This window comes from Ictidomys tridecemlineatus, chromosome 8 (assembly GCF_052094955.1).
Source record: "Ictidomys tridecemlineatus isolate mIctTri1 chromosome 8, mIctTri1.hap1, whole genome shotgun sequence".
In the NCBI taxonomy this organism is placed as follows: domain Eukaryota; kingdom Metazoa; phylum Chordata; class Mammalia; order Rodentia; family Sciuridae; genus Ictidomys; species Ictidomys tridecemlineatus.
The window spans coordinates 123,508,564-123,520,748 of NC_135484.1; the positions used below are offsets into that span (position 1 = coordinate 123,508,564).

General features: G+C 42.5%; 1 pseudogene across 1 annotated transcript in view; it reads right to left on the reverse strand.

Moving 5' to 3' along the window:
• The window catches only part of LOC144366292 (mitotic checkpoint serine/threonine-protein kinase BUB1-like), a 65,202-nt pseudogene that overhangs the window by 16,758 nt on the left and 36,259 nt on the right, over positions 1-12,185 (reverse strand). The window contains exons 14-20 of the transcript XR_013425313.1: positions 10,004-10,119; positions 9,601-9,762; positions 9,268-9,425; positions 8,998-9,172; positions 7,565-7,714; positions 2,312-2,385; positions 539-644 (exon numbers count right to left, since the gene is read on the reverse strand). The product of XR_013425313.1 is annotated as a mitotic checkpoint serine/threonine-protein kinase BUB1-like (transcript). The remainder of the gene's footprint in view (positions 1-538; positions 645-2,311; positions 2,386-7,564; positions 7,715-8,997; positions 9,173-9,267; positions 9,426-9,600; positions 9,763-10,003; positions 10,120-12,185) is intronic.

The window sequence follows — 12,185 nt, forward strand, 5'->3', positions numbered from 1 at the left end:
GGGCCAGGTGCACTGGGTCCTGGGGTTGAAGTGCCATGGTGCTTCTGATCACTTTCTGAAAACCCCTTCTGTTCTGAATTTCCATTCTTTAGGAGCTCTGGCGTTCACTGGTGCTACACATGTAAGCAGGTCCTGTTCATCTTAAATGCCACTGAGAAAGCAGCACTGCATAAGAATCATGAGCACTGCCAGCTCGTTCCACCAGAGATGAAAATCCCACCTAGGGAAACCCTCCAGGACTTCACTCACAGACACACACACTCCAGCACTCCTTTTTTTTTGGGGGGGGGGGAACTGATCCCAGGGGTGCTTCACCACTGAGCCACATCCCCATCCCTTTGAATTTTTTATTTAGAGACAGGGTCTCACTAAGTTGCTTAGGTCCTCTCAAAGTTGCTGAGGCTGGCTTTGAACTTGCCATCTTCCTGCTCAGCCTCCTGAGTCGCTGAAATCACAGGCCTGAACCATGGCACCCAGCCTGCCAATTCCCTTTTAACTGGTATATTATAAAGTGACATTTATCTTGCGTCTGACATACATTGCGAAGAAATTCCAAGTTCAAATAATATTCCCAGGTCTGGAGATGAAGAATTGGACCTGATAAAACAGTCGCCATGGAGCAAGCATGGCAAGAAGCCAGTGACCTGGAACGATAAAGAAACATGGGTTACTGACCACAGTGCACAGTGGGAAGGGGCGTTCTGCCCCGTCCAAGGCACAAGGCTTGTGCCTCTGCATTACCACAAAGGTCTCTTAAGGAAAGTTAAGAGCAGACGGACTGACCCATCCACACCACTGACTTGGTAAACACACTCAGCTCCCTTGTTGAGGGAAACACCTTTCTCTTCACTTACTTTTCTCCGAGCAGGGCTAACATACAACCTGTGCAGCAAACCACCCCAAGGTGCTCAAGGCCCACTTGGCATATGCTGTAAGGTTTTTATGCCAATCGCTGTTCATTTTAAACAGAATTGAGTGGCTGGGCACACATGTCTGCTGGGCTTTCCTGATGCCTGCCTGGAACAGGCCCCCTCCCCTTGGGCTCCTCCCACCCCTCTCCCTACACAGCATCCATCCCCCCCTTCTTGCCTATAAAACCCTACCCCGTCTTTGAGGTCTAGTTTTCTTTTACAAAACCTCCTGAGGCTCAAGGGCTAGAATTAACTTCCCTCTCCTCTGTGTTTCCCAAAGCGCTTGGAGACCCATATCCTCACAGCCTGCCTGATCAGAGTAATCCATAGCGCCCGCCCCACAGGGCCACTCTAAGGATTGAATAAACCAGGGACCCAAGGGCCTGTGCGTGGCTAGAGCATCCTAAGTAGAGAGCATTCTTATTATTTGCACCTGTGTTTCTTCCCCACTGACATACAAGTAAACCCTCATGCACTAGGAAGAAGTGGGCACGTAACGGATACCTCAGTTCATTCAGGAAGATGACAAGCACTTTGTTATTCCTCCCAAAGCTCACCTTTATATCCTGAGAAAGCATGACACACAGCTGTGCATCACAGAACTGTGAAATGACAGACCCAAAGATATGTGGTGTGTCTCCCTGGAGGCAGGGAGGTCAGGAGGTCAGGAGGCCACGCTCACTTTCAGGCATTGTGCTGTAGTCAAGCAAGGATGCCTGCGGCACCCAGCAAGCTGCGGGCCTCACTCACAGCCAGTGCCCTCTCAAGGAACCCCCATTTGTGTTAAGATCTTTATTAGGAGAAGGGTAATTAGGGTGCAGTAACAAAGGGAGTTAGTTGAGGGAGGGAAGTAAACACTCAAGTAATGAAACCTGGGGGTGGAAGTAGGTGAACTACAGACAATTTGTATTATTAAAAGAACAGAGAGACATCTTGGATTCACTAGCATCCATCCCTGCGAGACTGACTCAGTGGTAGAAACCTTAACCTCATCCCAGTTCTGACAGTCCAGAGTGTACTGGTTCCCTAGGCGGCACCTTTCATTTCATCAGAGGAAAACACAACTGTCATTAGTGCAGTTGTAAGACTCCATTTCTGAAAAACACTTCACTTCCTAAATTTTATCTTCTTGTCTGCATTTTTCATCAAATGGGCATTTCCTAAAATTGAAATCCAATGAATAGGATGATTCATTGGAATTATAACCTTGGTGAGTCAGAAACACAAATAACTTTAATCAAAGTCCTCCTAGAACAGTAAAGAATCTAAGGGTTCACATGTGGCTCCATGTGCTCTGTGCTGAATGTGATGCTTCCACAGCCTCGTCTTAGGTCTTAACTGCTGGTCGCCTAGGAGGAAAGCAGGGTGTTTCCTGTTCTGCTACTCAGCACATTTCTTACCTGGGGAGAAAGGTCCAGGTTTTGGGCTTTTTGGGTTGCCACGTGGCCCTCACAGTGTGAATGTTGCTCAGGACCTGAAAGATTTTCCGATTTCAGATCAGGCTGTAGGAAGTTCTTTGAAACATCACCCTCTTAGTCCCAGATAATTACCAGTGGCTATATTGGTCAGGGCAGAGGGAGAGGAGGGGCTTCCATTTTTTATTTCATGCAGTTCTGTAAGATCTGGGTTTCTTTCTTCATCCAATATAGTATGCATCTAACTTTTCAAACAGTGAAAACAATGGTCCCAATACTTATTAATAAAACAATGAAGGAGCTGATAAAATAGATTCACATTTGTGCCCTTGTGACAGTAATAAACCACATCAAGTGAATACTCAATATCTGAGATATGCTTACTAGAAGAGGAAGTGACACTTTAGGTAGAAACCTCAGAAGCCTAGAGGACTAAAACAGAAGATCTAACACTTGTGTCATCAGAGTCCCAGAGGAGAGGAGTTTAAAAGGTACTGTAGGAAATAATGGCTGAAAAATCCCCAATTTCAGCCAAAGACAGAAACCGACAGATTTAAGAAGCTGAGCAAATTCCAAACAGGGGAGATCCAAAAGGATTTGTGCCAGGTACACCACACTTCTAAAGTAAACAGGAAAAAAAAAAAATACACTGAAGGTAGCAAGAGAGAAAAACAGCCAGGTTAAGCCAGGGGAATGACTCAGATGGCAGTGGGTGTCTCGGCAGAAACCAGAGGCCAGGAAGAGGTGGCACCACGGTGTTTAAGTGGTAGATGAAAAGAACTGTCAATCCAGAGTCCCACATCTAGTGGAAAGGTCCTTTAGGAAGGAAGGGAGACAGATACTCAGATAAAGCTAGTTTAAGAGAATCTGTCACCCTGAAGGGATGGTTAAAGGACACTCTCTGTACAGAAGAGACAAGCTAAAGAAGCAATCTTGGAACATCAGGAAGGAGATCAATGGGAACAGTAAAGATCTGATTAAATACTACTAATTTCTCAGTTGATGGTTAAAGCAAAAATTGTAAGACTGGATGATGTGGTTTCAGTGTATGTAGAGGAAATGTGCAAGTCAGTTGTGAGTGAATGAGGACAAAGAGAATTAGAGAGAGGGACAGTCTCTGCCTCTCTCCAACCAGAACGCTGCCTGTGGTCACTGTGATTAGCTGGGTGTATAAAATGACACCTACAGCAAGCACCCAGGAAGCCACCCAGAGAGACCACTCAACACCACGGATAATTCAGAATGGAGTTCTAAGAAACGAATAAACCACACGCAAGAAGGAGGAAAGAGAACAGAGGACAACAGGGAGAGAGAACAAAGCCGGGCTCCCTCCCAGCCCTAGAAAATAAAACAAAAAAGAAAAGCAGGCAGCAGACCCAGAGGCTTGAGGCTCCCCCCGACGCTGAAGGTGTGGGTGCACCCGCCCTGCGAGGACGGTGGGTGCTGGGAGGGCGTCCTGGATTGGCACTGCCCAGGCTCGACAACAGAGCTTTCCTTTGTAATAGGCTAGATTTGTTAAAGAAGCCTTCAAAGAGCAAATAATGCAATTTTCTAACTATTAAATGTGATGCAAAACTTCTCGATTTCGAACTCTGATAAAAATTAATTTCATAAATGAACTTCTAGGATCTGGATATAAAATGAATCCCATATTTTCTGTTATTAAAGTGAAATTCTAGTTTTTGTTTCCGGTTCTCACGTGAGAACAGGAGAGTACAGCAGGTCCTCTCTTCTTGGTCACTGCTGACACCTCCTGGCGCGTTTGCGGTGGTGCTTTTGTGCACAGTAGCCCTGTGGTCACCCTTACTCCAAGTTCAGGTGGAAGAAAACCACCAGGGCAGCGCCACACGCAGTCCTCCCCGAGGCCTCCCTACCTGTGTGCGTGTGACCATGGTCTATCCAGGGGTGGATGTCTGAGACCTACTGCCCGCTCCACACCTGCTCTCCCTCCACCCTCCACACTCAGCCCACCACCAATCCCGTTGATTCCCGCCTCCTGCATCTCCCCCGACCTGATCTCCACCCAAGCTGTAATCGTCATCACTCTTTTGGTTGCACTTATTATGCTCCATGTGTTGTTCTCCATGCTTTACTTATAATAACCCAGTTTGCTCACATTGATCCCAGGAGGTACAAGAGGAGGAGCCTGAGAGCAAGGTCAAGGTCCCATGTTGTGCAAATGCCAGCGCCAGGGGCAATCCTAAGCAAGCTGGATCCAGATTTTTGCTTCTTCAAGATGATGCCTATTGTCCTCTGCCTGCCATGCCAGGGCCCTGCCCCCAGTGGTCCACTTGAGTCCCCTCTGGCTGCCCTCTCCTCCCTTTAACTTACCTTTTCTATTTATTCTTCGGAGAGGAGCCAGAGATCTTTCTAGAACATGAATCTCATCATGTCACCTCCTTCAGTGCCCTCTGCTGTTTTTAGGACAGACGCGCACTGCTTCTCACACTGCCTGCCTTCCAGACACTCCCTGTCAGGATTCCACACTGGCGGCCACCCTGCTCCCCCTGGAGTCCCCTCCCCAGAGGGCCTCTGCTTGCACATCCCATGGAGGCCTGGGGCTCCTCAGCTCAGGGGGTGAGGCTGTGAGGAGCTCTTCTGCGGCTCCCACCCACTCTGGGAACCCCTCTAACTAGGCTTTAGCTGACATCTACCAGACTGTCTGTTTCACTTCCACTTTGTGATTAGTACAAAATATTTTCTAATTTCCCTTTGACTCATTGATTATTTAGAAATCTGTTAATTTCCAAGCATTTGAAGACTTTGCCCACGGATCTTTCTGTTACTGATATCTAGCTTAATCTCATGTGCTCAAAGGCCATACGATACCTGGCTCTCAACTCTATTTTAGACTTGTTGGGGTTTATTTTCTGACCCAGGTCCACCTGTGTAGACTGGTGGATATTCCACATGCACTTACAACATGCTTCTTACTGTTTAGAGGTGAAGTGCTGCTCAATACTGATCCTACCTAGTTTGTCAATAGGTTAATCAATTCCTAATATCCTTTCTCATCTTCTGTCTGCTTGTTCTATATTCCTAAGAGAACAGTAGTGAAGTTTCCAATTATAATGGTGGCTTTTCCCATTTCTTTTTTCAGTTCCATCAATTTTTAGGTCATGTGTTTTGAAGCTCTAACATGGGGTGACTGGGTATGTATCTACTTTGTTTGACATTTTTTTTTTTTAATGCACTGGGAGTTGAACCCAGGGCCTTGCAAATGCCAGGCAAGCACTCAACAACAGAGCCACATTCCCAGCCGGACATTAATATCTTGAATAGTGAACCCTCCTCCCTTTAACTTACCTTTTCTATTTAAGGTGGGCTTCTTGTATGGAGCATCTAAGTGGGTCTCTCACTGTAACTCTTACATTCCCCTAATAATGTATTACATGTTAGGTATATTTTTATATGCCTATTGGTTTCTCATGTTTTCTTTTTTGAAGGGCCTGTTCAAGTTTTTGCTCATTTAAAAAACTGAGTTATCTTTTTATTTCTTAGCATCCTTGACTTGTTCTTAATCTTAGACTAAAAAAAAAAAATTCTACATTTCACTGTCAATGAGAGAAATTCAGGTTTTTCTTGTTCTTTATAAATTTGAGGAAGTTCCCACCTGTTCCTAGTTTGTAGGGGATTTCTTAAAACTCGTGAATGGGCACTGGAATTTGTCAATGTTTTTTCTTTGTTTATTGAGATGTTCACATGATTTTTTCTTGTCTACTAATATGATGAAATAACATTACAATTTCGCATGTCCAATGCTGGATGCACAGGTGTGTACATCTGAACATGGGGAGAAATTCCAGCTGGTCGTGACCTACTGTCCTTTCTATAAATTGCTAGATCCAACTTGAGAATGTTGTTTAGGATTTTAGTTTCTATATCCATGAAGGATACTGGTCTTGTAATGTCATCATTTGGTGTCATGTTTTTCCTAGATTTAGGAAATACGTTAGGGAATGTTTTCTCCTATTCTTTGGAAGAGTTTGCATAAGATGGGTATTATTTCTTCCTTAAATGTTTGCGGGAAGTCACTAGAGTGAAGCCATAAGGACTTGGATTTTTCATTGTAGGAATTTTTTTAATTGAAGTTGTAATTTCTTTAAAACAGAAATTCAAATTTTCTATTTCTTCTTATGTCAGTTACAGTAAATTATGGTTTTTTATAAAATTATCTATTTCATCAATGTTGTCAGATTTACTGGCATACAATTCCTTATAATATCCCTTATTGTCCTCAGTGTCTGCAGGATCAGTAATGATGTTTCTATTTCAATGGGAGATATTGATAATTTGTTTTTTGTTTTGTTTTTTTTATTTTGTACCAGGGATTGAACTCAACCACTGAGCTACATCCCCAGCCCTATTTTTTTTTTTTTTTTTTTTTTAGAGACAGGGTCTCACTGTATGGTTTAGCACCTCACTGTTGCTGAGGCTGGCTTTGAACTTGCGATTCTCCTATCTCAGCCTCCAGAGCTGCTGGGATTACAGGTGTGCATGTGCCACCTCGCCCGGCTTTCTTTCACTCTTTTTAGTCAGTCTTTCTGGGCATCTTTCAATTTTATTAACCTCTTCAAAGAATCAACCTTCATCTCCATTGATTTTCTCTTCTGTCCATCTGTTTTCTATTTCATTAATTTCTACTCTTTGTTATTTCCTTTTTTCTACATTCTTAGGTTTAACTCACTCTTCAATTTCTAGTCTCTTAAGTTCCCAGCTTAGATCACTGATTTTAAACCTTCCCTCTTTCTAGTATATGCAATTAAAGCTACGAATTTCTACCTAAGCACCACTTAAGCTACATCTCATGAAAGATACATTATTTTTTTAGAAGTCATTCAGACTATCATTTGGTATTAGGTAAAAAATGGTCTTTTAGGAATCAGGGAAGAGTTGAGCAGAAAAGGATTCCAGGAGACCTCACGGGAAATGGCGATGCTCCATATCTTGCCTGGGGAGCTGGATATACATTGCATTTTCAAAAATGCAATGCTCTATACTTAGACCTGAACTGTACACAACACTAGAAGACAGGTACCAGTCCCTCTCATAAGTGAAGAAATCTAAGGCCCAGATGGGTTAACTGTGTGTGTACCAACATCACACACTGAAGAGCCAGGGTTAACCCACTGCGGTACCACACACTCACACACACAGTGCACTCCACATTTAATGTGTGGTACCACACAAGGGCTTCTCCATCATCCTGTGTGAGATGGTTCAACTCAGTGAGCTTACCTTACTGCCATCAAACAGACAGAGGCAAACATGTCTGCTGAGCACCTGGATGCTCGTTCCTGGGAGAGGAATCATCTTACAGCTCCACAGGGTGAGGATCAAGGAAACACGACTTGGCCTTGACTTAATCTGAAAGAAAAACATAAAAACCTATTAATAGTGGTACAAATCCATTTCCAAAGCATCATTTGTAAAATACAGCTTAAGAAGATATACATAGAATACAAAAAGGAAAACTTTTACATGGATATACATACACAGAGTTTCAATAGTCTGTTCAAAATCAAACCCAGTTATTTCAGGTAAATTTTGCATAAAGTTATATTTGAAATATTTGCATTTTTTTCTTAACTACTTAAAAACTTCAATGAAAGACTACTAGTACTAGCAGGTAAAATATATGACCTGACCCTCGAATCACTGTATTCTAGTCTCCAGGTCCATTCCCATACGATGTGTGGAATTGAAGACAGTTACCCTAGCATGACAACCAAGATACCTGGCATTAATGTCACCCAGCTACCTCCTCTTTGGCTCTTAGATGCTTTGACATAGAATGTCATGTTTGGTCTGACTGTTCAAATCTATTTCACAGATAAAGGTCAGATTGTGAATACATAAACTGGCATTCTGTATTTTTATTTTTAAAGAACAGCTTCAATCAGCTAAACTTTACATTCTGCTTTATGATCACAAGCCTTTTCATTTAAATAATTTATATTGTTGCAAAAGATAAGATAATATCAATAATCTGTCACCTTTTTATTTAAGTAATGAGAGCTGGGTTTTTAGTTCCCGGGCACAAGTTCACGGCATTAACTGTGATCTGCTCAAGCACTGGTGCACCAAGCAGCCCCTCTGCCCAATCGCAATACAGCACCTCCTACTAAGGTGCCAGTTGATGCTCAGGGTGAGAGGATTAGGGGCACCAAGTTCTGCACCCCCCTTCCTACCACCCCGGCCAACACTGAGGGGTAAAGTCAAGGTAAATGGGAAGAGAGTGACATACTCTAATGCAGTTTATATCTGTTACAGGCACATATAAAGTAGAATTGGCAGACTTTCGTTCTGAAGGGTTCACAGATCATTAAATACCTTTCCTAGGGTCAAACTCAGAACATATCTGCTTTCCTTCTTGTGAATAATAAGAAAAGTGTACTCTTCAGGAACAGAATTTCATCCCTCCCTTCCCCTGAGCCTTAAGTCCCATCTCTCCTTTACTACCTTCTCTCCCTTTGAATGCTACAGAGTCAACCCAGGACCTCATGCTTACTGGGCAAGTGCCCTACTTCTAAGCCACGTTCCTGGCCCCCATCTCTTCTTCAACTGTGTCCAAGAGACCAGTTCAAACTAACAAGATTCCAAATTCATTTGGAAAATCTGGTAGGTACAACAGAGGAAAATTTTCCAAACCTCTTACTTTAGGTCCGTACCTGGTAGTTCCATGGTTTGTTACTGAGCATCTCAGTACACTGGAAGCCAGATGTTTGACATTTTGCTGTAAGGGCAGTTCCTTTTGGAAAAAGTTCCATATCTATACTCTGACCCAGGTCAATAAGTGCCAAACCAGTAGACAAATCGCCATCTTCATCGTTCTGTTCCAAAAACCTAGATTAAATACAATTCAGGACAGGAAATGAGCACAAATGACAAAGGGCTGCTAGATGTTCAGGAAAGAACCCTGTTCAGAGGTCCACACTTGCCTGTTTCCCAGTATGAAATTGTCTGGCTTAATGTCTCCGTGAATGATCTCACAGCTGTGGACGTGTTCAATCATGTAGAGCATCCTGATAGCGAAAGAGATGACGAGAGCCTGGGGCATCACTTTTTTGGGGGTATTTTTGTAGAGGTTAATGGCATTCTAGAAACAATGCAAATGGTATCCTGAGTTGGATGAGGATTAATGAAATTTCAAGTCAAGGACTTTGCCCCTGTTTAGCACTCCAACTAAAGCTCTAACCAGAAAATATATGGGTAAGGCACAAACCAGAAATGCACTTAAATTCATATCCATATTATAAAAACAGAACACTTACTAATAGTGTCCCATAGCTGTAGAGATCTCCTACCAAGATGCTCCCATTCTGGAATAAGTGGGCAAAATAGAATTTGATAAACATGTGGTGCACAGCTGGCTTTAGTCTCTCCATCAGCTGGGTACCAATGTAGAATTTCCAGAGGTTGGCAGACTTCTAGACCTACAAGCAAAACCAGGTATGTGTTATTTATATCCAGAGTCACATTCTGGAAAATAGTATCCTAATAAGGGACATGAGAAAGCAATGACATTATGATTTGTTCTGCAGAAAGCAATTCCAGATCCTCATAGTATTGTTTTATTTCTTAATTGCTCAATAAAAACATCACTGTCTTAAAGGAAAAAAAAAAGAGGCTGAAAATCATTTCTCTACAGTTCAAAAATGTATTTGCACCATTTACCTTTAGGACACATTTCTGTTTATTTTTGGTCTCATTCACATCTCCCTGGGTAGCTTCATAGACTTAGGCGAAGGCCCCTTCTCCAACAAGGTGATTGACGTAGACCAGTGAAGAACCTGGGAAGAGATAAATGTGTCAAAATGACAAATGGGCTCAAAATATTAAGGACTTTATCCAAATGAAGAATTTGTAAAATTTTCTTTGTACTTGAATTGCTTTCATAAATAAAAATGGCCACAGTTGCTTGGGAAATGTTTTACAGGCTTAGATGAAAGGAAGTAAATACCTGCAACAAGAGCCCCCTTACCAAGTTCAGGGCAGCCTGCGGGGGTCACTAAGGTGCGTGGGTTTGGGCACTCAGTGCCTCCCCATCAAGGTTCTCGCATTTTAAATTGAGCAGCACCTGTGCTGCCCATCTTGCAGGCAGATGACAGGAGAAATCCTCCCTGAAGTGATACATAAAGCTTTTTGAAATAAACACATTTTACAATAGGATAAAAATAAAAAAGACATCTTGACCAGGCTCCAATAGCTGGTGCTGCTCTCCAGGCTTTGCAACGCTGCTCAAGGGTGACAAGAAGAAGAGAGATGCCGGAAGGTCGGCCAAGAAAGGCAAGGGCCCAGTGAATAAATCTGGAGCAACGCTGAAAAGAAGAAGTGGTCCGAAGGCAAAGATTAGGGCAAGCTCAACATCTAGTCTTGTCTGACAAAGCTACTTATGACAAACTCTGTAAGGACGTTCCCAACTCCGAGCTTCTAAGCACAGCTGGGGTCTTCGAGGGATAAGGACTTGCGGTTCCTTGGCCAGGGCAGCCCTTCAGGAGCTCCTCAGTAAAGGACTTTTCAAACTGGTGTCAAAGCACAGAGCTCAAGTAATTTACACCAGAAATACTGAGATGGAGATGCCCCTGTTGCTGTGCAGATGCACTAGCAGGTCCAAGCAACTGTGCATTTGGAAAAATAAAACTTTATTAAAACAAAACAAAAAAATTAAAATAAAAAGGGCAAAATAAAATGATAGCAAACATTTGCAATAGACAATTTAAAATACTTAATTCAACTTTTAATTTTACATAGTTTTTGATTGATAGAAAAGTGGCCAAGAAAGCGGAGTTTCTGCATCCCACATGGCTCTTATGTCATAGACAAGGAACCAACCGAGGAGTGCTGCTGCTGCTGACTGAAATCCACACTTGCAGACTCACTAGTTTTTCTGTGTTTCAGGATACATTATATTTAGTCATTCTATCTCCATGGCTACTCCTAGCCTGTGACATGTCTCAGACTTTTCTTGTCTTTTTTTTTTTTTAATTGACCTTGATAGTTCCAAAGAGTACTAGTCAGATGTCCTTCAAATTGGGTTTGTTTATATTTTCCTTGTGGTTACACTGGGGTTATTGATTTTGGAGAAAAAGACCATGGTGATGTTGCATTTGATTCTTAAAAATTCTAAAAATAATCCTCCCATTCAAAATCAAATATATATTTAAAAAAAAAAAATCTGTGACTTCCAGTCTAGCACATAAGCAGCTTGAAAGCTGTCACTCCACTTTTATGGCAAGAAAGTAACTGGACAACTGAAATTCAACAGCTCTTCTTGAACTATTAAAAAACTGAGATCAGAGGGAAAACTGCTGCACCCAAAGTGGGGAGACGGAGAGGAAGACACAGAGATTCACAGCAGACACCACGCTGGAATTAGCAATGGGAAGGACAGTACTCCTCAGATTATCTAAGAAGATGACTCTCGGTTGTTTGGTGCACGTCTGCAATCTCAGCGACTAAGGAGGCAACTTAGTGAGACCCTGTCTCAAAATAAAAAATTAAAAGGACTGGGATGTGCTCAGTGATAAAATGCCCCTGAGTTTAATCCCTAGTATAAAAAGAAAGTCTCTAGGGAACCTTAAAGGCAACAGGGAAGACAACACAGCTTAACTTCTAGCCAGATAAAGGTTACACCAAAGCCTAACTATCTCAGTTCCATTTACACAGTCCATCAGGTCTGGCCAGCAACAAAATTGACAAGGCATATTAAAAGACAAAACACAGCTTGAGGAGGCAGAGCAAGCACTGGAAATGGGCAGAGATTTCAGCATTATCAGACCAGGATAGTTTTTAAAATTGTTATGAATGTGCTAAGGATTCTAACAGAAAAAGGAGACAATTTTCAAGAACAAATAGG